The sequence below is a fragment of the Peromyscus leucopus genome, chromosome X (assembly GCF_004664715.2).
Source record: "Peromyscus leucopus breed LL Stock chromosome X, UCI_PerLeu_2.1, whole genome shotgun sequence".
Taxonomy (NCBI): Eukaryota; Metazoa; Chordata; class Mammalia; order Rodentia; family Cricetidae; genus Peromyscus; species Peromyscus leucopus.
The window spans coordinates 4807214-4833873 of NC_051083.1; the positions used below are offsets into that span (position 1 = coordinate 4807214).

Here is a 26660-nt window from a genome sequence, read left to right on the forward strand (position 1 = left end):
AACTAACAATCAATCTTATTGATTTTTCTCAAAGAACCAACTCTTTCCTCCATTGATTCTTTCTGTTGTTTTGTTGGTGGTGGTGGCAATGGTTGATTTCTATTCTATTTTATTGATTTCAGCCCTGAGTTTGGTTATTTCTTCCTCTCTGTTCCTTTGGCATGTGTATTGTGGACCAAGAGAGACCAGCTTCCATGATCTGCTCAGGGTAATGGAAGGAATGCCTCTGAGTATTGAGGGATAGGAAACTTTTTTATATGAGGATAATTAGGAACAAGTTTTAGTCTATCTATCACACTCATTCTCTCATATTCACTTATTCTCTCACCCATTCATTTCCTCACACTTCTCTCATGCTTCTTCATCTCTCACCCACACACACACACACACACACACACACACACACACAAACTTCACTCACATTCTGCAGCAGATCTTGTCATGAAGTGCCACAGCACAGGTGTGTGGGTTCACATGGATCTGTGGAAAGAAGACTCAGAGGCACCTTAAGAATGAATTTAACCATCAAGGCTACAGGGGGATCCAGACTCTAAGGGCTGGAGACTGTAAGGACTGATCCTTTTCCCTTCACCCAGGGCATTTTTATTTTCCTCAATTTACAGTTTAGCCAGTTGATTACCATATGCTCAAAACAACCTGGAAGGAGCTACCAAAAATACAATGCCTAGTGAAAATTTCTTGATTTATCAGGTACCATGATTTGCCTGGTTTCCTGATCCAAGTTTTGCATAGGACTTTGTATCCTTGGGAGATTCTGAGACAAGATTCACATAGGATGACAAGAGAAACAAAAAGTATCAGTTAAACAAAAGATGGATTAGGGCTAGGAGCTACTCTCTGGAGCCAGGCCAGGAGTAGCTCAGTAGGAATGTAGCCACATCATTCTACATATCCAGTAAACAATTGTCTGAAACTTGAGCAGTCAGGGTACACACAGAAAGGGAGCTACTGCAAGGAGTATATCTTGAAGTAAACAGCCTGGCCTTGATTTAGCAATAAACAGCACCTGGGAATTAGTCTTTGTAGAGGCAGCTAGTCTATATTGAACTTGTTCTGTAGAGGCAGCTAGTCTATATTAGACTTGTTCTAAGGTCTTTGCAAAATGTATGAAATTCTGTCTTTGAGAGTGAGAATACTGCTACTTTCCTGTGTCAGTAAAGAAGAATATTCTGGTAATATTTCTGTTCATCAGAATTATACAGCTTAAACAGAAATCCACTGCTAAATGTGTGCCCAGAGATATAAAACACATTACCAAAAGGCTGTGGAAAGCACCCCATAGCTGTTCTTATAGGGAGGTATAATGGTGGCACATGAGAAAGTTACACAGAAAACAACAGATTTCCACAGCCAGTGACCCTACGGCTTTGCCAGGTAGTGCTCCCCATCAGAAAGAGATATACATCTGGTTGGTTGACTTGTCAAACATCAGTTGTCACCTGCTATACCCAAAGCCCTCAACATGTGATTGTCTTCTGTTTTTCTTCTAGAGATTTCAGGTGTGCTGTTAAGTGACTAGTATAAGATCTCCTCATTTGTTTTTTATGTACTAGTGCAATGAACTTGCCTCAGAACAGCTTTTATTGTGTCCCATGAATTTGAGTATATTGTATATTCATTTCTATTCAATTCTCAAAAGTCATTCGTTTCTTAATGACTTAATTTCTTAATTTCTGTCTTGACCCATTTTTCATTCAGTAGAGTTAAGTTTCTAAGAGTTTGTAAACTTTCTGTTGTTTCTGTTGTTGGTATCCACCTTTAATCTGTGGTGGTCTGAGAGGATTCAGGATATTATTTCAATATTCTTGTATATTATTGAGACTTGCCTTATTTCTGAGTATGTGGTCAATTTTGGAGAAAGTGCTATGAGGTGCTAAGAGATGTTGTGGTAGCGCCTGCACTACCAATACCCATTCACCATGTCCGAGGGAGGGGCTGTGGATTAAAAAATAGAGACAAGAAACAGCGAGTCATTCACCACAGCAGAATGCCTAATGCCATTTATTGAAAGAGGGAGGAAACCTTAAATACAGGCTTACAGCACAATGGAGGAACTCCAGAGGGCAGAAGTTCCCTACCAAATGTTCTACATTCTTGCATTTAAGCTGTTTACACCAAATTCAGGATACATAAACAAAGAACCTCCAGGGAGCATTCAGTAAGAAGGAAACAGGCAGGGAATCAGCATAGGGAGGACATCTGGTCAAGGTCGGCAAGCAAGCAACATTTTACTCAATACGGGAAGGCCAGGACCCTACAAAGACAAAGGTATATTCTTTTGTGTTTGGGTGAAATGTTTTGTAAATATCTGTTAGGTCCATTTGGTTTATAGTATCAGTTACTTCTAGCATCTCTCTGTTTAGTTTTTGTCTGGAGACCTACCTGTCTATTGGCAATAGTTGGGTATTTGAGTCTCCTATGCTCAGTACATGAATGTCCTCCATATTTCATTAATCTGTAGTAATGTTTCTTTAACAAACTTGGGTGCCCTTGCCTTTGGTGCATAGATGTTAAGAATTTCTATGTCCTCTTGGTGGATTTTTTCACTGACAATTATTTAGTGTCCTAACCTATCTCTTCTGATTAGTTTTGTTTTCAGGTCTGTTTTATCAGATATTAAAATGGCTATATCAGCTTGCTTCTTAAGTCTATTTGCTTGGAATATCCTTTTCCATCCTTTTATCTTGAAGAGGTGTATATCCTTGATGTTAAGGTGTGTTTTTAGATGCAGCAGAAGGATGGGTCCTGTTTTTGCATCCATTTTGTTGATCCGTGTCTTTGTATTGTGGAATTGAGATCATTGGTGGTGAGAGATATGAAAGATCAATGTTCGTTGATTGCTGTAATTTTGTTGTTTGTGGGTGGGTAGGGGTGGTGTGTGTGTGTGTGTGTGTGTGTGTGTGTGTGTGTGTGTGTGTGTGTGTGCTTCCCCTCATTTGATATGTTGGTCTGAGATTATTTATTCCCTGTGTTTCTAAAAGTTAAACTCCTTAGGTTAGAGTTTATTTTAGTTTAGGGATACAGTTATAGATAAATATTGCTTAAATTTGGTTTTACCATAGAATGCCTTAACTTTTCTACCTATTGTGATTAAAAGTTTTGCTGGGTATAGTTTTCTGGACTGGCATCTGTGTTCTCTTAGAGTCTACAGCACATCTGTCCAGATTCTTTTCGACTTTATAGTCTACATTGAGAAGTCAAACACAATTCTAATAAATCTGCCTTTATATGTTACTCAGTCTTTTCCCCTTTCCACTTTTAATATTCTCTGTTTTGTACATTTAGTATTTTGATTATTATTTGTTATGGGGGAATTCTTTTCTGATTCAGTCTATTTGGTATTCTGTATGCTTCTTCAAATTTGACAGACATCTTTAGTCTAGGGAAATTTTCTCCTATGATTTTCTCAAAAGTATTTTCTGTGCCTTTGACTTGTGTTTCTTCTCCTTCCTCTATGTTACTATTAGATTTGGTCTTTTCATAATATCCCAGATTTCCTGGATGTGTTGTACCTGTTTGTTTGGTTTTTTATTTAGCATTTTCTTTGACCAAGGCATCAATTTATTCTATCATGCTGTCAATGCCTGAAATTCTGTCTTTCATGTCTTATATTCTGTTGATTGTGCTTGCCTTTGAGCTTCCTATTCAAGTTCCTTAATTTTTCATTTCTAAGTTTCCCCTAGTTTGGATTTCCTTTATTGATTCTATTTCCACTTGCAAACTTTGAACTGCTTTGTTCATTTTCTTCTACTGTGAGTGCTGTGGGATGGTCTGTATGTCAAATTGCTCTGGTTGGTCAATAAATAAAACACTGATTGGCCAGTGGCCAGGCAGGAAGTAGGTGGGACAAGGAGAGAGGAGAATTCTGGGAAGCAGAAGGCTGAGGCAGAGAGACACTGCCAGCCACCACCATGACAAGCCACATGTGAAGACACTGGTAAGCCACAAGCCACGTAGCAAGGTATAGATTTATGGAAATGGATTAATTTAAGATATAAGAACAGTTAGCAAGAAGCCTGCCACAACCATACAGTTTGTAAGCAATATAAGTCTCTGTGTTTACTTGGTTGGGTCTGAGTGGCTGTGGGACTGGTGGGTGACAGAGATTTGTCCTGAATGTGGGCAAGGCAGGAAAACTCTAGCTACAGTCTTTCTGTATTTTCATAGATTTCTTTAAGGTATTTATTCATGTCCTCTGTAATAACCTCTATCATATTCATAAAGGCTAGTTTAAGGTCTTTTCCTTGTGCTTCAGCTATGTGGGAATACTCAGGGCCTGCTGTGGTAGGTTTGCATGACTCTACTGGAGATCTTTTGTCCTGGCTGTTGTTGTGATTTTACACTTGTGTCTAGGCACCCGAGATTGGGTGGATTGTAATTCACCTATACCTAGGTGCCTATATCTGGTATAGACTTTTTTTAGGTATGTCTTTTCTTTCTTGGTTTCTGCTTCCTCTCTGTTTCTTGGGAGAGTATAGTGGCTGTGTGTTGCTTGGTAGGAAATTGCCCCACCTGCAGGGCTTCTCGACCACCCTAAGGAGGGAATGTAGGAACAGGAGATACAAAGGAAAAGACACCAAGTCTAGATTCTGATCAAGGAGCTACTTTATTTCCTTCCACAAAGGTTTATATAGTTCCACAGGGTGGGGGGGAGCAAGAAGCTGTCATCTGCATAAGGTGGGGCAAGCTAACAGTATGTTTGTATAGGATGTTTACAGGGTGAGAGGGTCAAGGGCTCTGACTCCATGTCCTGTTGCTAGGCAACCTGACTGTAAGATGATCTAGTTCCTTGTCTTATGGGGGGGTCTGTATTTTTCCACTAACTAGAAATTCTGTCCTTGTCCCTGACATCTCCCCCTTCTTAGTAATAATCTAAGGGCCAACATAAACCAGGTTCGAATGGTCTAAAAGGAGGACTCTGAAAGAGGCTTTGCATGGAGGATTACAGAGGCCATATTCCTTTAAAGGTTGTGAAAAGGTCCCAGAGGGAATGTCTCTCCAGACTCAAGCACCATGGGTGTCCCCATAGTGCAGGAATCAATGGACCATGCAGTTTTTTGAGGGAGCAGAAATGGGTAAGCGCAAGGCTGCTACTGCACAACCACTGTGCAACAAGGCATATAATTCAGGCTCTCGGGATTTTGGGGTACCATGGCCCCAGCCTGTGCAGTCCCAGCTTCACTCCAATCATGCCTTAAGTGAGCCCTTTTCCCACACACAGGTGCAGCCTCCCCTGAGTGAAGGGGTCTGTGTGGGGCATCTCTCATCAGGGGAAATTTCAGCCCTGGAGTCCTGCATATCAAAGCAGTGGTAATGAACCTGGATCTGCCTGGCTGGCAGGTCTGTTATTTGGCTTCAGATGAACCGAGTGAGCCAGGAAAGTGCCCAAAGGCAAGGACCAGGAGCAGACCTACAAACAGGTCCTAGGAGGGAGGAAAGAAGGGTTATTAGCCAAGGGGAGTTTGAAAAACTAATTCTAGAACCACCCAAGCTCTTGTTCTCCTTTTCTTTTTCTCTTTTTCTAGTCCTTTTTTAACCTTTACTATACTATCTCTGACTACCCCGGTGTGGTCTGTAAAGAAGCAACATTTCTCTTTGAGCACAGTGCAAAGGCCACCCTGTTGTAAAAAGAGGAGATCCAGGCCTCTCCTGTTCTGTAAAACTATCTCAGCTAGTGAGGAAAGGGATGACTTGAGGGCAGAAATTCCCTGTTCAAATTGGGCAATATCCTCATCTATGGACAGGTGAAGCTCAGAGTAATGTTGGTTGAACAGGACCAGAGAGGCAATTTCTATGCCTGTTTCCACTGCTCCAACCCCCAGAAGGACTGCTAAGGTGATGGCAGTAACAGGCTCCAGTCAAGGCAGTCATCTCAGCATTGCTTCTCTTCCTAAAGATCTAGGAATTGATCTGAGGAATAATAGGTTAGTCTAGGTGGAAGGGACCTAAGTGCCCTGAGTGGCATCTCTGGTGCTACCCTGTTTGCTGTGCTACCTGCCAGCCACAGGCTGTGTCAAGCTGACCCAACATGGCTATGACCACCTGTGACACCAAGGCCAGCAAGTCCATCAAGCCTTTCTGACACTTTGGATGAAAAATTCAGCACTGCCCTTGGAAACATGACTCCTGCTGTCAGACTGGATTTGTGACAAGCAGTGTCCCTGCTCAGCCCAGAACATGATTGACTATGGGACTTGTATACTGTGTGAAAGGTCTCAAACACACTTTGCTGTAAAATTCCCGCTGTCCCCCCACCGGAACTCTGAGCAGAGTGATAACAGAGCTAAAGGGCTGGTGGGGGTTGCTGTGAATGAGGACAATAGCCTGGATTGTTTGACGGAGGGACAGCATTTGAAACAGAAGAAGTTTCCTCAGGAGAGGGGCTATCTCTCCTGGGCAGATCAGGTATATTTACAGCTCTAACCAGGCCTTCCGGCAACCATCTGGGAGCAGAATGTATCTCTTTTATGGCACCATTAACAGGATTTAGTCTATTTGTGATGCTCAGCAATGTTGTTAATGCTGAATGTTCTCCTATCTCACATCATGAGAATCAGAAGGCTGCTGGCTCCCCCAAATGCCCCCTCCCCCTGCAGGCCCCTGTGACTCTCTCCCCATGAATGAAAGAGCCTGCAGGCGCCCTCCCCTCCCCACTCCATGGCCCCACAAGCTCACCTCCCCCCAGTGCCATTAAGACCCGACCCTCCACAACAGCAAGCATCTGGCCCCATCAGCACCCCAGTCCCAGGAACCACCTCCAAGGCTGGCTCCATCCCCCCACCCCCCAAAGACAAACCATCGCCAACATCTCCTACACTTTGAGATCCTTTACCATCACCCCCTCCAGACCGGCCTTACTCTGTTGGAGCAGAAACAAGATCACAGAGACGGCCCCATCCTGCACATCAGGCAACTGTCTATTCAGAGACAAAATGTCCCCCATCCCCTCTAGACACCCAGGGGACTCATGGTTGCCTCAGGCAAATCTTAAAAGCACCAGTAGCTACCCCAAGCCCTAGTTCCTGGCAGGCAGGGTTTGTGTTTTTAAAGGCCAAGTGTTTAATGAAGGTACTTTTGTTTTTGTGCGGCCCAAACAGTCTCTCGGCCTGGAGGGAATCCTGCCTGTGCTGCATTTGTATCATAGGGGGAGTTGCCAAGAAGTTTCTTTAACATCCAAGTTTTTGAGGACGGCTGTTCAAGTGAAGTAGTGGGAGTGGAGAAGGAACAAAGAAATCTGCAATTGGTTGTGATCAATTAGTTGTGAACACCACTACCCTGGGACCAACCTTCTAGGGAGGCCTCCTTGGCAGGGTCTAGAGGGAAGCTAGAGACAAAATTGTTAAGAGCAGGATAAAGATGGGCAGGGGCGGACTCCTGAGGATTCCTAGGTTTAAAAGTCATCAGTGTCCCCTCTTCCATAGAGCGTAGGTCGTGATTTGAGGGACAGACTGAAGGCACTCAAGAAAGTGTTCAGGGAATCTTAGGGCAGGTAGAAAAGGAGTGAAAGGCTTCTTTGAAGATTTTTTTCTCCCATATTAATAAGCTCTTGCATGTCAGGGGAATGTTTATAGACCCTAAGAATATCATTAATAAAAAAAAAAGCTTTAAGGTCTTTTTTCTTTACCCTAGTTCTTTGTATCTTGAGGGGCTCATTTAGGCCAGAAATGAATAATCCTGTGACGACTTTGCCTGTCCCATGGCTCATCACTTTCTTACCTGCATCATCTCTGCTCTCCTCCGGATTGTGTCCTGAACCAGGCCATTTCAGGGGGATCCAACAACTTCACCAAGGCCTTGGTCTTCCTCTGGGCACCAGTCGCCCCACCTGCAGGGCTTCAATGGGTTCTCGACCACCCTAAGGAGGGAATGTAGGGACAGGAGATACAAAGGAAAAGACACCAAGTCTAGATTCTGATCAAGGTGCCACTTTATTTCCTTCCACAAAGGTTTATATAGTTCTGCAGGGTGGGGGGGAGCAAGAAGCTGTCATCTGCATAGGATGGGGCAAGCTAACAGGATATTTTTATAGGATGTTTACAGGGTGAGAGGGTCAAGGGCTCTGACTCAATGTCCTGTTGCTAGGCAACCTGACTGTAAGATGATCTAGTTTCCTGTCTTATGGGGGGGTCTGTATTTTTCCACTAACTAGAGATTCTGTCCTTGTCCCTGACAGGAAATTTTTTCTGGAGTCCTGATAGGTGTAGGTACTCGGGATTTCAGGAAAAAAAAGTTTGGGGGGTGTTGGAGCTGGCACTTAAGAATGGGGATGGGTTGAAACCAGGGCTGAGAGATTAAGGTAGAATTGCCAAATTAGGGCTGGTTCAGAAGAAAAGTGTTCATCTCCATTATATCAGAGAAGCAGGATGTTCTTTTTACCCACATAACTATTAGCCTTCTCCATGCTCTATTGTGATATCCTGGCTTATAGAGGCTTACTTTAGAAAAGCACCAATACTGTCCAGAGGCCATTTTAACTTTGAGCTTCTGCCTCACACATTGTCAGGTATATATATATATATATATATATATTCTTTTCTCCTAATAGTACATTTTCCTATAAATATCCTATTTAGCACTTTTTGTGAAGGAGATGTTGTATGTAACACACTAAGAAGAAAAAACACATTTCAAGTTATCTTGTGAAGGTAATTATGTGAGAAACTCTCAGGTTGTGAGGCCATTTGAACTTACTGGAAATCCTTAAAGAGTTTATTAATGGTGATGCTTTAATTACATCCTTTGGAGTAATGATGTAGAAGACTTGCTCTGTCCCACATGGTTTTTTGATGAATGGCAAATTAGAATGTGATTGTTGAATCCTGTTCTAACCTCAGAGATGTGCTAGTAGTTTTTTACATCCTGTGTTTGTGCAAAGCCCATGATGCACACTCAGACCACATGATAGAACAGAATCAGGAAAGCCAGTGAGTGTTTCCCCATTGGGTTCTCTCACATGTTGCCATCTCACTGTGTCTCTGAGATACACTTGCTTTCCCTTGGGTGTACAGCCATCTCTGAGCCCTTACTGGTTTGCATGCTTGTAGCACAAATCTTAGAAGGTCTTATTAATAAGATCAAACCTGAAGCCAGGTTTTGGGGGTGAATGCTGGGAGATCAGAAAAGCAGAACAAGCCACAGCTACCTCACCTCGGCAGTTCCTCCGCTGATCCTGTTTCCTCAGACTGGAAGCCTTTGAGTCCTTATCCAAATGAATCTCAGCTGAACTGCTTCTTGAAAGCCTGAATGCTTAACCAGCCTAGTTCCTGGTTTTCACACCTTATATACCTTTCTGCTTTCTGTCCTCACTTCCTGGGATTAAAGGCTCACTTTCTGGGTTTAAAGGCATGTATCACCATGCCTGGCTGTTTCCAATGGGGCCTTGAACTCACAGAGATCCAGACATATTTCTGCCTCTAGAATGCTAGGATTAAAGGCATGAGTGCCACCATTTTCTAGCCTCTGTATCTAGTGGCTGTTCTGTTCTCTGACCCCAGATAAGTTTATTAGGGTGCACAATATTTTGGGGAACACAATACCACTACGCATGCCCCTGGTACTCTCTTGGAGTTATTTCCTTATCACACTGCCTCCTTCCAAATATTTAAATGTTAAGGTCATGTATAAATGTTATCAGCAATGTTTCTTTAGTTTTTAGAGGTTATAAAGCATCTTCTCATGAATTTTCTTTTTTTCTAATTTTTTAGCATATGTTATTTATACTTAATTTCAAATTTGAGTATGTCATCTTCATATGTGTATATATTTAGCACATTCACTCTACAGTACCTCTCTTGACTGCCTCCCACTCATGGTGATGCACTTTTCCTCAAAACCAGTCTGCTTTCTACTTTCATGTTTATTTCTTTTGGGGTTATATAATGAGTTGTTTGTTTGTTTTATTCTTTTTGGTTTGTTTGTTTACTTGCTCATTTTGTGTTGTTCTGGTTTGATTATTTTTTAATTTTCCTTTAAGGGTTATGTAGGAGTGAGGGGAGGACATGGAGGTGACTGGGATGTGAACAGAATTGGGGAGCATGATGTGAAATTCCCAAAGAGTCAATAAAAATTATGTTTAAAAACAATGAGTTTGCAAGTCCTTATTGAAGTTAGCTTAGTGCCTGTTAGAGATAGCCAGCTTCTGAAGGGAAGCAGGCGCACACAGGATCTTCCAAAGGGAAACTCAAGAAGAGACGAGACATCCAAGGACCAAGAAATTGGTTCTGATGGGGAAGGAAATAAAATGGCCCCTCTCAAGAAAGTGGGAACAGAGGAAGCTGGCAAGAGTCTATCTACGCTTGCTGCTCCCAAGGAATCTACCAGTGTCTTATCCTCGGAACAAAACTCAAATGGGTCAGGTGGTGAAACGTTACATGCTAAGTGTCAGACTGGTTCAGCTGGGCTTTGTGAAATGGAAGTGGACACTGAGCAGAACACAGACAGTGTCCCTGTGAAAGCCTCAGCACCTGAACCGGCGTCACCATTGCCTCCGGTCCCATCACCAACCATAACGGCCTCGTCTTCTATCACTTTGGCTGAAAAAGAGTCACCGGACATTGATGAAGATGAAGGCATCCACAGCCATGATGGAAGTGACCTGAGTGATAATATGTCCAAGGGAAGTGATGATTCTGGGCTGCCACAAGAAGCAAGTTCAAAAAGTGGGAAGGAGGGGTTGGCAGTTAAAATAACCTAGGGAGAGTTTGTTTGTATTTTCTGTGATCGGTCTTTCAGAAAGGAAAAGGATTACAGCAAGCACCTCAATCACCATCTGGTTAATGTATACTTCCTTGAAAAAGCAGCCAAGGGGCAGGAGTAGTGAGCCGGCCGTTGGAGGGCAGCTCGTCACAGTTTGTAAGCAATGCCTCACTTTTAGTTTAAGGCTGTAGACACACACACAAGCTCGCTTTAATTAGTGTCCAGTGCTGATTTTTAAGTGACATTATTTCCTTAGGACTGTATGTGTTACCTAGTGACTTGCAAAAACCTTAGCAAATCCTAGGGAGTTAATGTAAGAAAACAGATACTTAATCTGTTAGCTTGTGCAGTGCGGTGAGAAGGGGCGGGATGGTGGGTGGCGTTCTCCGGGGTGTCTACCTGTGTGGAATCGGTCGGGTGTTCTGCCCTTTTTACTTCACTTGCTATTTTTAGTTCCTTGTTTAGGCTGATAAAAATTGGCGTAGCAAATTACTTGAAGAATTTGCTTGCTTTATATAAGTAAAGTTAGCACTTTAAGGTTTCTTTAGAGATGAGAAAAGACATTTAAATTGAAGAAAAATTCTTTCAACAGTGGACATTGTATCCAGGTAATTGCTTCCTGACTTATGGTCGATATTTTGTGCTTCTATGTTAATCATTATGAAAAGTGATTTTTGGTGGGTTTTTAAATTAAATTTTTTTTATTTTGGTGCTTTACTGGCTTAAGATGTTGCACATGGTTTTTTGTTTTTCTTTTTTAACCTATGCAGTTAATTCCCCCCCGTAGAGATAGCATTGTGTTTAATAGTAACACTTTATACATATATACATGTTATTTTTTTTCTTTTTGGGGGTTACTTTTAGGCTTGTTTGCAAAAGGGCCATTTTTCTTTGCTGCAGTTGTCTTTTTTGCAGAACAATAGTGTGTGCAAGTTTATGAGCAATGGAACATGCAGGTTCAATCCATTATTTTTATTTTTTTAATCTTAACCTCTTGATCTATGCCAGAAGCAGTTTCATGTAAGTTATTTTGATGGTGAGCATATGTGTAATTCTACAGCTCTCTGGGTCTGGTTTTTGCAGTAAGCCACTAGATCCCATATTGTACACAATTTAATCTCAGTATCAGCCATTAGAGTTTTTTTACTTTGCTGTTTCTAGCTTATTTCTTACAGAGTAAGAAGTCATTCTCCGTGTTGGCGCACGCCTTTATCCACACTCGGAGCAGAGGCAGCGATCTCTTGAGTTCGAGGCAGCCTGTCTCCAAAGCGATTCAGAAAGCGCAAAGCTAACAGAGAAACCTGTTCGAAAAAAAAAAAAAAAAAAAAAAAAAAAAGAAGTCATTCTTTGAAGAATTTCTTTTTTCAATAGATGGTTGATGTTGGGATGGTTACTCAAATCAAGTGATGAGTGATGAACTCCAAGTCATCCTTGGAAATAGCAAATCTGTAGCCTAACATAATTATCCTTTAAACTAGAGAATATCACTTGTGAGAAAGCCATCATGGCCACATGGCTGATCTAGAGTGGAGTGCTGAGTTCTGGCAAACAGCTGCATCTTTCTTCCAGTGAGTACCTGAATAGGGCTGATGTGAATTATGTACAGTCCAGATTTTAAGAATCATACTTTCTCAGGGATCTCCACAAACTAGTGGGTGTCCTAGCTGCCCCTGTGAGACAGCCTCTGTACGGGAGAGGCCTCACGTGACTTTGTCCCTGGTGTTCCTCTGGGGGCACCTGAGTGAGAAACTGCATGCTCCAGAACCAGCTTTTGTGTCCTTTGGCCAATGCCGGAGTGTGAAATAGTCCAACGTGGGATTTTTCTTACTGGTAGTAAATGAAGGATGATCCCAATCGGGAATCGTGACATTTTTTTTTTTTTTTGATGGTCATGTTCTGTTTTGAAATAACCTCTGTGTATTTCATTTATTTTCTTTTACCTGGCGTTCTCTGAACAGGCTTCAGATTTTGACAGTTGATGAAAGATACGACAAGCATTAATGTGTGGGTGAAAAGCTTGGTGAAATTCTGAGTGAAGTTTTAGTTAAAGTTGGTTGAACTTGGGATAGACTGGGAGGCCAAAGATTTAAAAAGCAGAAGATTCTCTCAAGACACAAGTTGTGTGATAATAGTGTGTTTTGTGTGTGTGAATGAGAATTTGTAAATGTTGAATTCTAGGCTCCGACAATCATTGTCAGTGCAGATCAAGCTGCAAGTATTTATGTTTTAAAACTTAAATTATAGAGCTAGTTACGTCTTTCTAACAACTAGTTTTAATGTTTATGAGCATATTTTACCTACATTACCTTTTCAGGATGTTGAGAAAGATGCATCACAAGCACAGGCTGGAGGCTGGGGGCTAGATGGTTTTGAGGAAGAGGTCTTGGTGGACTCTTTCATAGAGCAAAGGGAAGCAATGCCTTCTGGGAATTGAGCTAAGTTTTAATCTAGTCTTTAAGATTAGAAGTCAAAAACAAAAATATTAAGGAAATGAAAACCTAATTGATCTTTGAAGCATTGTTATGTGGAATTAAGTGGGACTTTTGAGGCCTTTATTCCAGAAAACAAGGACTTGGTTGTCAGACCTATATTAGGTCTAAACCTGGGTGCCATGTATTTGTACTTAAATCATTTCAATGGAAAGTGTCTTAGTGATTGGAACTTCTAGTGCAGTTTGGAGTTCTTCCATTTGAAAAATGTGATATTTGCATGGGATTGTTTGAATCTTGTTTTCTAGTCCCTCCCCATCACCACCCTCATAGTCTGAAGGTAGATTTTTCTCTTGATAAAGGAACAAAAAGGGTGAATATCTTGTTTGTAAATTGGTATCTAGTAACTAGTGGTAAACTTGAAATGGTAGAATTCTTTAAAGCCTAATTCTAGGTAGCCTTAGGAAAATGTATCTTAATTATTTTTGAACCTGTATTCACCTTGTTTTTTTCAAATATCTTAAGTTATATTTTATTTTTCAAAAAAGGGGAAAAAAGGAAAAAGAAAAAAAAGAAAAAAAAGAATTGACAATTTTGTAAAAATTAAAGCATAGAGACATGCAAAAAAAAGAAAGATATATAGAATAAAGAAAGGCAAAAGCCCAGAGGCAAAATGTAGTTAAAGAGAAACAGGATAATTTAAGTTAGAAAAGCTGTCTGGAAACAAGCCAAGCTAAGGCCAGGCTTCATAAGTAAGAATAAGTCTCCATGTGTTTATTTGGGAGCTGGGTGGTGAGCCCCCAAAGAGTAAAACACAAACCCAACAACAGTGCTATAAGAAAGCAGGCTGGCCTGGGCAGGCGTCTCCATGACGGGTAAGGTGACCTGCTGACGTCCCACGCAACCCAAGTCAGAAGCTCATTTTTTAATAAAAGGGGGACCTGCAGGGCCCTGGCCCCATTTTGGCTAACTGTTGCCTTGCTTGTGGACCTTGACCTTGATATCCTCCCAATGCTAATTCCCTGCCAGGTTCCACCCTCCTGAATGCTTAAGGGAAGTTCCTTGCCTGTGTATCCTGAATAATGGGCATTAATAGCTTAGATGCAAGATTGTAAAACATCAGTAGTGAACTTCTGCCCTCCAGGGTCCTCCCATTGTAAGCCTATAATTAAGACCTCCTACCCCCTTCAAGAAATGACATTCGCCATTTAAAATTAAATATATATATATATATATATATATATATATATATACATATATATAATTGAATGAATACTGTGAATGTAATCTATGAATACCACAAATGTGATTAGTATCATGAGTGTAATTTAAAATATATATATACATATATATATATATATATATTAAAAAAAACCAATGAGTTTAACTGGGGTGATTTAGAAGCATGTAGATGAAATGTTATTTACATTGTATGTTCAACTACTATTAGTTACAAAATTAAATAAAATGTCTTTTAATTTCCTGGGTAAGGCATTAAGTGACCATAGCTACTTAGAGAGGAGAAGAGCATATTTTTTCCTCTCTCTAGAAACTGGTAACTGACTATAAATCCTCTTGTGGGATAGAGCTAGGCAAGCCCCTGTGTTCAAAGCTAAAGTGTTGAAGGAGGCATTATGTGCAGATCTTGTTTATACATTTTCTTAATGCACTTCCTCCCATCTAAAAAGATTATATCATTAATCTTCCTAAATGAAGAAAATCCTAGAATTTAAGAAGGTCAAAGAGTGGACTAAATAAATCATGTTTCTGTGACCAATATATCTGTCTTTATTCTCTTTCCAGACTGAGACTCACAAAAACTGAATAATATGTTAATGTAACTGGGAGTGTGATATAAAAAAGAAAAGATGTGGTGAAGAAAAGCAATGGAGGGATCCACAGGGTCTATGAATGGCAGAGATTCTATGAAAAATAAGGCTTCACACAAAAGCTTGTAGAATATTATGTAAGCAGTAAGTAAAATAATAGGGAAAGAAAATATTGCTACAAAAGGATGGTGTATAGAAGTGAATATAGGTAAAGGAGAAAAAATGAACCACACTGGTAAAGGCATCAAAGAATGTGATGCTGGGACAGTATCACAACAAATCCTTTAGAGACCTCTAAATGGGAGATTATAGGCAAGGAGGCATCTGTAACACTTTTACATAGATCAAGAGGTATCATTAGCCACTAATCTTGAGCTGTCTTTCATTAAGCTTGCTTACTCATGGACTAGAAAAAAATCATGAACAGTTTGTTGAAAGAAAGCAGTTTCTGACTTGTAAACACTCTTTACTGCTTTTGTTTCCTATTTGATTTTGGACTTAAGGTCTCCCTAAGCTGACCTTATAAAGGTCTCTGTGTTATGATCCTACAACAGTCTTAAGAATACAGCTATGCCCCAACAGTGGTTAATGTAAACAGGGGAAGCAGTATAATGATAAAATTGTATAATTTCCCTTCATTCTTTGAATTGAATCCTCAACTGTTTCCTCATTCTCCTTACAAACACAAGGTCCCATAAAAAGCCCCTAGGCTAGATTCAATGGTGGAAACTTCCATTTTATAAATACTCAGGTGCCTCTGAGGGTTCCTCTGGATAGGGACTGTGGATGAAAGAGCTTTCAGATATTGACCATGTCTTAGAGGAGATCACAGTGAGAGGAGGGGTCCACAGTGAAAGCCCTATCATTACCAGTAATGGGAATGCTCCACTCTCAGAGCAGAGAACAGCTGCTGCCTCCAGCTTGGAAAGTAGATGTCATAATGGACCTATCAAGAATCTCTGTGGGACAAACCTAAGGGGCTCTTCAGATACCATGAAGACATAAATTCATTTCAAATAGCGTGTCCTATGGATTAGATTGGCAGTGGAACTGTTGCTCTGACCAATAAATAATTCAGCAGGTTTGTGCAGAACAGCATCATCCCCATTTTTATCAGCAAACTATTAACATAAGCTCATTATTATTTGAAGAAAACAGTGTACACATTTTTATTCTATAGCTTTTTTCTTAAGGGTTAATTTACAAGAATATTATTATATAATGATACACACCACTGTCCATAATACTGGAGATTAAAGCCAGGACCTTGATCATGCTATACCAGCACTCTAAAACTGGAGAATGACCTGGGACCTGCAAACAATATGCCAACTAATGCTATATTGACTATGAGAGTCATTGATGAATAGTATCATCCTATATATGTTAAGTCAGACATTGTGAAAAAAGGGGCAGGAAGACTACTGGGAATTTTCCTTAATGATAGAACACTTTATCAGGTGTGTGAAGCCCTTTGATACACTCTTTGTACAGCAAAAAAGTAGAAATAAAAATAAACAAAGAAACAACAAAGGAAGTAGTAAGGATAAGAAACAGAGAATATAAAAGAATACAAAAAAGGGAAGAAAACAAAGGGCTGAGCAGAGAGATGGTGTGGAGGCTCGGGCATTTTAGTTATTCCATCATAACCAATGAGTACATGAGGGGAGATATAAATATGGTAGAGTCCTGTAGAAGTTGGAGATATTTACCTTCAGGTGTTTCTTCTCAGCCATGCCAAAAATCGCTCAGGATGTTCATTTATAAGATGGTGACATGTCAGATTTTACTTGTTTGTAAATATTCCCAAAGTCCAGGATCTTACAGCTTTAGAGAATTCTAGAATGGAGGATTACAGTCCATTAATGGAAGAGGAGGGAGTATAGTGTGATTTCTCTTCTTTGCTAATAATTGAGGCATCATCTATAGCTTTATTTCAGAAGTATCCTTCTGATCATTTATGAAACATGGGGTAAGCTTCATCATTGCCCTAACCTCATCAATATCCCAGGACATGCCCTACCCCAGCATCATGCTGATTATACAAAATTTTAACAACCTGTACTTAGAAATGTGTAATAAAGAAAAACAATTGACTTTGAATGTGTGAGTCTTTGGGTGTTACGTGTGTCAGGGATGGTGGATGATTTATTTATTTATCCCACTGTTACTAGTGTCTTTGCAGTATGGTATTCTCCTTGAACATGAAAAAAACTATGTGGAAATCCCAGAGCTAGTATTTGATTTTAAGTATAGTGCTTATGGACAGTTGTACAATCTGGCCTGCTTTCCTGGTGATCAAAGGGAGACTTAGCACTTACAGACTACAGAGAAATTTTTTTTTTTGCTAAAGCAGAATAGAGACCAAACACATCTTGTCTCCTGTATCCTGATTACACGTGTTCCTTAAATGTGCAAGGATCTGAACTCTTAAATCTCTTACCTTTTTCCTTTATGGTGTCTATTACCTGATGTATAGATGTGGTATCTCTCTCTCTTCCCCCCTTACCCACCCTTCTGTGTACATGTTTTATATTATTTCTGTGATGTGTACAAATTTCAGTGTCTGCTTGTGCATGTTTGTGTACATAGGGTGGAGTGTATCAGTTTGTGTGTAGGATGGAATACATTATAGGTGAAGATGATATACACTGTCATTGTTTGACTGTACACAATAATGTACATTGTGCTTTAATGTTTGTGTTTAATGTTTAAAGCTCTTCTCAATAATCTTCTGAATAAACTCTTTCAAATTCAGACCTGACCTGAGAAAAAGAGAGATGTGTGTGACATTCCCAGGAATTTGACTAAAAAGATCCTCCACAGTCCCTCCTGCCCACTCAACTTTCACTCTCATGGCCACTACCTTTATTAGATTCCTTTACTGGGCTTCTATGATCTGATTTCTGCCATGAATAATAAAACTAGTTGGTTGTCTGTAATTCCTATCAGGAAAGAAAATGTCTTCTCCTTAAAAGAGAACACAGGATAAGGAATGTGAAGAGTGCCTCAGGATGCAGTCTAAAGAAGAGCAAAAGTCTGCAGAAGAGAAAAGGACATAGTGCAGGTCTGAGTCCTATGGTGGCTGGTCTCTGTCTCACCATAGGCCTGCATAAGATAGAAATGAGCAGTATGATCAGTGACTGCCTTGCCATTTGTCCATGAAGAAAAAGAACATAGGGAAGCTACAAACTCAGAAGTCATAACATTAAAGTGACTGGGGAACCATCTGGACTATTGGAAACAAGAACTTCCTGTTATCCAGGCCCCTCATTCTGATGGAGTTTCTTTCCATACACACATAAGCAACAAGAGCAGTAGCCTCTTCCCAAACACACTCTGGTGTTCAATACTGGTTGCTTGATCCTTTCTCCCTTGGGGCAATGGTGGCTCAGAGCTTGTGGGAGTGGCCAACCAATGACTGGTCTAACTTCTTGAGACCCATGCCATGAGAAGGAGCCTATGCCTAACACTATCTGGATTGCCAGTATCCAGAAGTTGGATGGCTCAGAGACCTAGGGTAGAACCAAACAAAAAAAGTCAATGAAGTGATTTCCAATGACATTCTGCTATACTCATAGATCAGTGCCTAGGCCAATCATCATCACTGAGGCTTTCTCCAGCACCTGATGGGGACAGATGCAGAGACCTACAGCCAAATATTAGGTGGAGCTCAGGGAACCCTGCAGAAGAGGAAAAAGGATTGTTGAATCCAGAGGGGTGGAAGACACAAGGAGAACACAGCCCACAGAATCAACTAAGCAGGGCTCATAAGGGCTCACAGAGACAGAAGAGGCAACCACTGAGCCTGCATGGGTCTATACAAGGCCTTCTGCATACATGCTGTAGTTATTTAGCTTGGGGTTTTTGTTGGACTACTTACAGTGAGAGTGGGCGTGTCTCTGACTCTTTTGCCTGCTCATGGGATCTTTTTCCTCCTACTAGGTTGCCTTGTACAGCCTTGATATGACAGTTTATGCCTAGTCTTATTGCATCTTGTTTATGCTGTGTTTGATCATTGGGGGGCCTTCTCTTGTCTGAAAGGAAATGGAGAAGCAGTAGATTTGGGGGAAGGGAGTAAAGGGCACTGGGGGGAGGAAGGGGAGGCAGGCTTCAATCTGATGTATTATATGAAAGAATACATTTTTAAAAATTAAAATAATATAAGGGGCTAAGAGTCACAAAAGGATCTTAGTTCCAGATAACCAATATGATCTCTTCATGATGTTATATCAGGACATGCTGAAAGGGAATGTTTGGAGAGAGATCCTGAAACTTCTGCATCTCCTATGGAGACCCTATTCCTTGGCTTCTGTGATTCTGCTCCCACTTTCCAAGGAATGTTTCTACATTAGTGTTCTTTATTGAGTTGCCTATGCCTGAATCCTGCCATGTCACCTCACCTTGAACATTTCTATTTTATTAATATATTCCCCAAGGTTTTTTAGACAGACGCAATCAGTCTTTATGGCATGGAAAATAGTGTGATGTAGAAGATCACAACCTGACTTCAGGTATAAGACCAAATGTTCAATGGAGGAAGATAGCAAAGAGGGACAGTAACAAACAGTAAGTACCTGGAATGGCATTGTGCTCTGCTTCACCCTGGTATTTCCTGTCCCACTGGGGGGCTCAAGTGTATCAGTGGTTAGGCATGAGATAGAGTCTATCACCAGCATGTATGAAGTGGCTTCCTGAGATGGATTAGTAATAACTGATTTTTTAATAACAATAGTTCTGAGTACTTCTCCCAAAGTGTATCTTAACATGAAACAAAAAGAGCATGTTGTTGGATTTGGTAGACACCGATATCATATGTGTTTATTTTAATGTGAAAAGTGAAAACTGATTTCACAGATGATAAGAATGAAAGTGATGTCACTAGCTGTTGACAATGGGAATTTCAGTAGAGGAAGGTAGAATGTTAAGTACCAAGTACATTTACAGATTAGGGATAACTTCTAGTTGTTTTATTTAATCTTTGACTGACTAATTATTATTTATGGGAATAGTGTGTGTGTGTGTGTGTGTGTGTGAGAGAGAGAGAGAGAGAGAGAGAGAGAGAGAGAGAGAAAGTGTGTGTGTGTGTGTGTGTGTGTGTGTGTGTGTAGGTGTGTGCATGTGCACATGCATGTGTACGCAGGTGCATGTGTCATAGTGCATACTGAATAAAGATGGAAAATTATGAAGTCAGTTTTCTCCTTCCACCTGCAAGAAATAAAATTTGATGTTTCATTTTCAATGTTCTCAAGTCATCTTAGACCCAGCTATAGATGAACAGAAAATAGTAACCCTGCTAATGTCTCCTAGTGTACTTCTTCCCACTTGATCAAACTCTGTTAAGTTTTGACCCACTCAAACTACAAGTTTAGAGTAAAAAATTAACTGCCCCTCCTCCCTTCACCCAGGCTGAGCAAACCAGTCTGAGCTGAATCCCCAGGAGAGTCCTTGCCCTGGAGGAGATTGGAATGGGGGTGGGCTGGGGGGAGGCAGGGGGCAGGAAGAGGGAGGACAGGGGAATCCGTGGCTGATATGTAAAATTAAATTAAATTATAAAATAAAAAATAAGGTATATCAATTTAAAAAAATAAGTAAACAAATAAACAAAAACATTTACACTAAAAAAAATTAACTGCCAAGCTTGTCTGCAAAGTCATGTCTGATGAGCTTTAAAAGAACAATGAACAAAACATATACATGAAACCACACATTTGTTTCTTTGTTTTTGTCTCTTTTTGAGAAAAAGATAACCAAGTGACAGAGGGAAGGATAAGAAGACCTAGATTGTGTGTAAGACTCTTCTGATTACTTTATAAGACGAAGGGGAGGAAACCTCATGCACAGGGTTTGTAACTATTCTCTGCAATCAATGTGCCTGCCCACTCTTCTGGGATGATATCCAACTTCTTAAAAGAAGCACTTTGACTACTCGGAGTCTCCACTACATTCACTATGAAATGAGAATCACTGTTTCTCACACATCTTTATTTGGGCACTGTGGACCCAACTCACATTGCCATACTTGGCCAGCAATCACCTCTAACCAATGAGTCATTTCAATGGCTCCAGTTCTGTTCCTTCACAGTACAACTGAAAACTATAGTTTATAACAACTTGTGAAGAATTTTGTGAAGTAGTAGAAGGGAAACCTGGTCTCATATTTCAAGCTTGTAATCTGAGGTAATCTTGAGGCTAAGGCAGAATAATGACAGATTAAAGGGCTTCCTAGGATACATCTTGAGATCAAAGTCAGTCTAGACTTTGTAGTGAGAAAAATAGAAAGAAAATATGGACAAGACAGTATGGTGGTATTTTATTTGTACTGAAATGTGATTTTAATTGTATGTTAATAAAGTTCCCTGGGGGTCAGAGCTATTAGAGCCATAGCAAGAGCGTGGTGGTGGTGGTGGCGCACGCCTTTAATCCCAGTGCTTGGTAGACAGAGCTAGGTAGATCTCTGTGTGTTCAGGGATACAGCCAGCATTGGAGACATACGACTTTAAGACCTGGAGGGCTGTACTTACAGGCAGTGACGAGGCAGTCATGTGTTTGGGTTTACAACCAATGAGAAGGCAGAACAGAAAGACTATATTAAAGACAAACACACAGGAAGTAGCTCTCTTTCGGAGAGGTAGGAGCACCACAGGAGGAAGGGTAAGATTTTAGCTCTGAGCTCTGACCTCTTGGCTTTCTCTTTTACATTGGTTCTGTGTTTCTTATTTAATAAGATGGTTGGTTACATCTACAAGACAGGAATAAAGAAAGAAAAGATCTAAGCTCTGGATACAACAGAGATGATACTGAGGGAAGTCAGAATAAGAACTCAAGGTAGAAACCAGAAAATCAGAAGTGAAGAAGAAATCACAGAGGAGTTTTGTTTACTGGCTTGCTTCCCATGACTTGCTCAGTTTCCTTTCCTACACAACCAAGGAGTGTTTCCAATCACAGTGAGCTGGGTTCACCAAACAAAACCCCAACACAAGGCATGAAAATACCTCTTTCAAGTTGTTGGTCAAGGTTGTCTATGAGATTCTTACAATATCCCAGGCTATTGCTATTGTCTTTGGTTGCCTCCCAGAGATGAAAGATAAGTTTCTGTTGCTGAAGGCCCCATACACTTCAGATACAGGGCCCAGAGTCTCCGGAACTGTAACTAACCTCAAAGCCTCCTCCTGAACACAAGCTTTCATTGTACCAGACAGAAGACACCACGCAAGCTTCAAAAGAATGGAAGCAATCAGCAGTTCTACACAGTTATGATACCTAATGAACCACAACAATGACCAACATGGCATGACAATACTAATGGTGCAGGAGTTGCATGAATACCTTGACAGAAACTAACACTTCTTTAATTGGAATTAAGGTTCTCTTACCAAAAGAGAAAGCATGCCCAGTACTGGAACCCAAGCCACCTACCCAGGACTAGTGAAGTTATGGATCTTGGAGGAGAACCTACAATCACAGCCTTGTTAAATCAGTGTAATCTCTAACTACATTCTAAATATTTGTCCTTATATCCACAGATAAGTGTACTCTTCAGATGGAGATCATTACAGAAAACACTTTAAAAGTTCAGTCTCAAAGCACTCCCTCACCTAAAGCTCATCAAACACTGTGGAACAGGGGTGAAAGATTATAATTGTAAGAGGATCAGGGAGTTTACTGTGAGATTGTGTCTCCTAGGAGTTTCAGAAACTACACCCATAAAGTCTCACCAACATGACTACCCTAACATGAACTGAACAAGAACACCAAGAGACATATTAATGTGGGTGGGGAAAAGCCCATGAGGTGGCAACTGTTCACAAAGTACTGTAGGCAACTAAGGAAAACTGAGAAGCAGAGAGATAGTTTTCTATTGATGTAACCAACCGTCTTATTAAATAAGAAACACAGAAATAATGCAAAAGAGAAAGCCGAGAGGTCAGAGCTCAGAGCTAAAATCTCACCCTTCCGCCTGCGGTGTCCCAGCTTCCCGAATGAGGGCCCTATCTCCTGTCTGTTCGTCTATTTAAAGTATTTTGTTCTGCCTTCTTATTGGTTGTAAACCCAAACACGTGACTGCCTCGTCACTGTCTGAATGTACAGCCCCCTAGGTCTTAAAGGCATATGTCTCCAATGCTGGCTATATCCCTGAACACACAGATATCTATGGGATTAAAGGCGTGTGCCACCACCGCCACACTCTTGCTATGGCTCTAATAGCTCTGACCCCCGGGCAACTTTATTTATTAACATACAATCAAAATCACATTTTAGTTCAATTAGATTACCACCACAGTTTTCCTAAGGGAAGAAGACACCATTGGTTATCCAATACCAAATGATCATTCCTAAAACATACATATAAGTAATATAAATACAAATCCAGCTGTATTTAGAAATATATGTATGTACACATATATATATATATATGCATGAAATAACAATGAAAACAAAGCCTATAAATTGAAAAGAGCAAGGGGAGCTATATTGGAGATTTTGGAGCTAAGAAAGGGAAAAGATAAATGTTGAAATTATATTATAATCTCAAAAAGAAACTAAACAAAATAGAACTACAATATGATATGGCTATACCACTGCTGGACATATATACTTAGAGGAGTCTAGTGCAGCATATTACAGGGACACCAGTTCATCCATGTTAACTGTAGTACTGTTCACAATGCCTGTGTTATGGAAGTATCCAGGTTGTCCACCCACAGATTAATGAATGAAGACAGTGTGATACACACACAAATATACAGATACACATGTATACAATGGAGGATTCTTAGCCATAAAGAACAACAAAATTATATCATTTACAGAAAAACTGATGGAAATGGACATAATACAGTCCCTGAAAGAAAAAAAATGACATTTTCTCTCATACATGGAACCTAGGTTACATATAAACACACGTAGAAATATGCACACATAAACAGAAATAAAAGTAGAAATATATTATTTGGGTAAAGAAAGGATAAAGGTACAGAAAGCAGGAAAGGTAGAGGATAAAGTCATGGACAATGACTGTGGTCAAATTACATGATTCCTTTGAAAATATGTTAATATAAAACTCATTGTTTCAGACAATGAATTTATATAACAATTTTAAAAATATAAGTAAAAACAAACAAGAATCTTAAAATGATTATGTTGAGTGGAAGAAACAAGGCAAATATGGCTATATATTATAATACTGACTATACACAACATTTAAATTTTATTACAGTGTGTGTGTGCGTGTGCATGTGTGTGTGTGTGTGTGATTGTGCTCCAACATCTGCCCCTCAAAGAACAATATATAGGAGTCAATTCTCCCTTACCACATAGGTCCAGGGATTGAACTTGGGTCATCAGGTTTTTCAGGTTTGGCAACAAGAACCTTTACCTGCTGATCCATGTCGCCTGCTGGGGATGTCTTTCTGTATGCTGTGAATGTTTTTCTCTTATTGATTAATAAATAAAATGCTAATTGGCCAGTAGCCAGGCAGAGAAGTATAGTATTGGTGGGATAAGGAAAGAGGAGAATTCTGGAAATAGGAAGGCTGAGTAGGGAGTTGCCAGCCAGACTCAGAGGAAGTGAGATGTAAAAGTACTGGTAAGCCACAAGCCATGTGGCAACTTATAGATGAATAAAAATGGGTTAATTTAAGATATAAGAACTAGATAGCAAGTTCTGAGCCAGGGCCACACAGTTTATAAGTAATATAAGTCTCTGTGTGTTTACTTGGGTCAGAGCTGCTGTGGGCCCAAACAGGACTGGAGAAAACTCCAACTACAGTGGCCAGCCCATACACACATATGTGTGTGTGTGTGTATGTGTGTGTATGGCATATTGCTGGCCCATATATATGCCGTTTTATAAAATGCAAATTAATATTAATTAATTAAAGTGCAAATTGGTGGTAGAGCAGATTAGTGGTTTCTTGAAGGTAAGAGAACAGAGAGTGGAAAAGAGAAAATGGTGAATGGTGGCTGTGTTGACTATCCTGATTATCTCTACATCAATTTTAAACTATCAATATGGGAAATTATCAATTATATCTCCATAAAACTGCATTTACCTAGTCAAAAAGTTAAGGCTATGGCTTGGGAGGTCATAGAATCAATGGGTAAAACTACTGCTCTTCTTTTGCTAAATGGACATGCTCTGACCACCACCTTACTACACAACTATACATGATTATACATGTTTACTATAGTCAGCTTTGGACAGAGAAGCTTCTTTTTGCAGTGGGCTGCAGTTTTTTCAGGGACTCAGAACTGGCCAGAGTGCTCACAAAAAAGTGACTGTTGCATAAATGAGACATTGGTAGTACCCTCTCCAAGATTCAGGGAACATCATAATAGAGGGGAATATAAGAATGCAAGAAGTGCAGGTAGGAATGGAGTCCTGTGGAATTTGGTTTGTTGGGAAGGACTGAGATGTTGAACTCTTGAATGCTCAGCAGCTATGATTGCCTTCACGAGACCTTCTCAAGGCAGGACCCATCAACATTCTATCAGAGAGTGGAGAAGAGTTCGTTAAGTCCTTTCTTTCCCCAAGGATTTAGAGGTGGTTATTTTCTGGGGAGGAGGGAAACATGAGGCCTGAGAACACTTTCCTGAGAATCTACAGGAAGCTAATGCTTACTGTGGGAGGGAGAGTAATTTTCCTCAGTTGTGTAACTACTAGTAAGTTATTCATGCTCCTGTAAATAACCCTAATTAAACTCATTGGTCAGCCTTGGAAAAAAGGGCATGGATATAGAAAGGGACTATTTGGAAGAAAAAGAATCAATGGAAGTGGGATGGGGATAAAGGATGGGGGAAATAGGATTAACATTCACTATATACATGTAGTGAAATCCATCATTACATAAGAGTAATATGTTTGTGTATGTATATATGTGTGTGTGCACCATGTACATATGTATACAGTTGCTCACAGAGGCATTTGATGGCAGTTGGAGTTACAGGTGGTTGTAAGCCACCTGATGTAGGTGCAGTGCTAAGAACTGAAGTTGGGTCCTCTACAAGAGGATCAAGTACTCTTAATTGCTGAGCCATCTCTCCAGCTCTTACATGTAAACAGACATTTCCTGTCCCAACTGCTGGTCCCAAATAACTGACTCAGAGGCTAAATATGAATTATAAATCATCTACTGATAACTCAGGCTTATTACTAGCTAACTCTAACACTTAAATTAACCCATATTCCTAATTTCTACTCTGCCACGTGGTGGTACCTTTATGAGCATGGCACATTGATCTCCTGCTCCCTCTGCATCTGACTGATGAGCCCTCAAACACCGCCCTTCTTCCTCCCAGAATTCTCTCTGTGTCAGGCTGTCTTACCCAATCTCTTCCTGCCCAATCAGCTTTTTATTAACAATGAGAGTAATGCACATTTACAGTATACAAAGATTTTTCCACAGCACTTACATGCCTTTTTTTTTTTAATTTTTGGGCCCAAGGGTTTAGAATAATTTCCCATAGTGGAGACTAGCTTAGTAATAAAGGATCGTCTAGGATAAGGGCTTCAGTTCTCCTTTAGGATTAGTGGACTGATTTTAGACAAATCAGGAACCCTTCCTGGTTCATCTGTCACCTGCGGTACAAATGCCAACAAAATATAACATGTTTCCAGGAAGAATGTGTTAAGTGTCATTGGAAAGGATGAGGGTGAAACTCGGTATAGTACAGAGCTAGTCTA

The 26660-nt window shown here is 40.3% G+C and overlaps 1 pseudogene; it reads left to right on the forward strand.

Moving 5' to 3' along the window:
- Window positions 1-5068: 5068 nt before the first annotated feature.
- LOC114686150 overlaps window positions 5069-26660 on the forward strand; it is a 30678-nt pseudogene continuing 9086 nt past the window's right edge.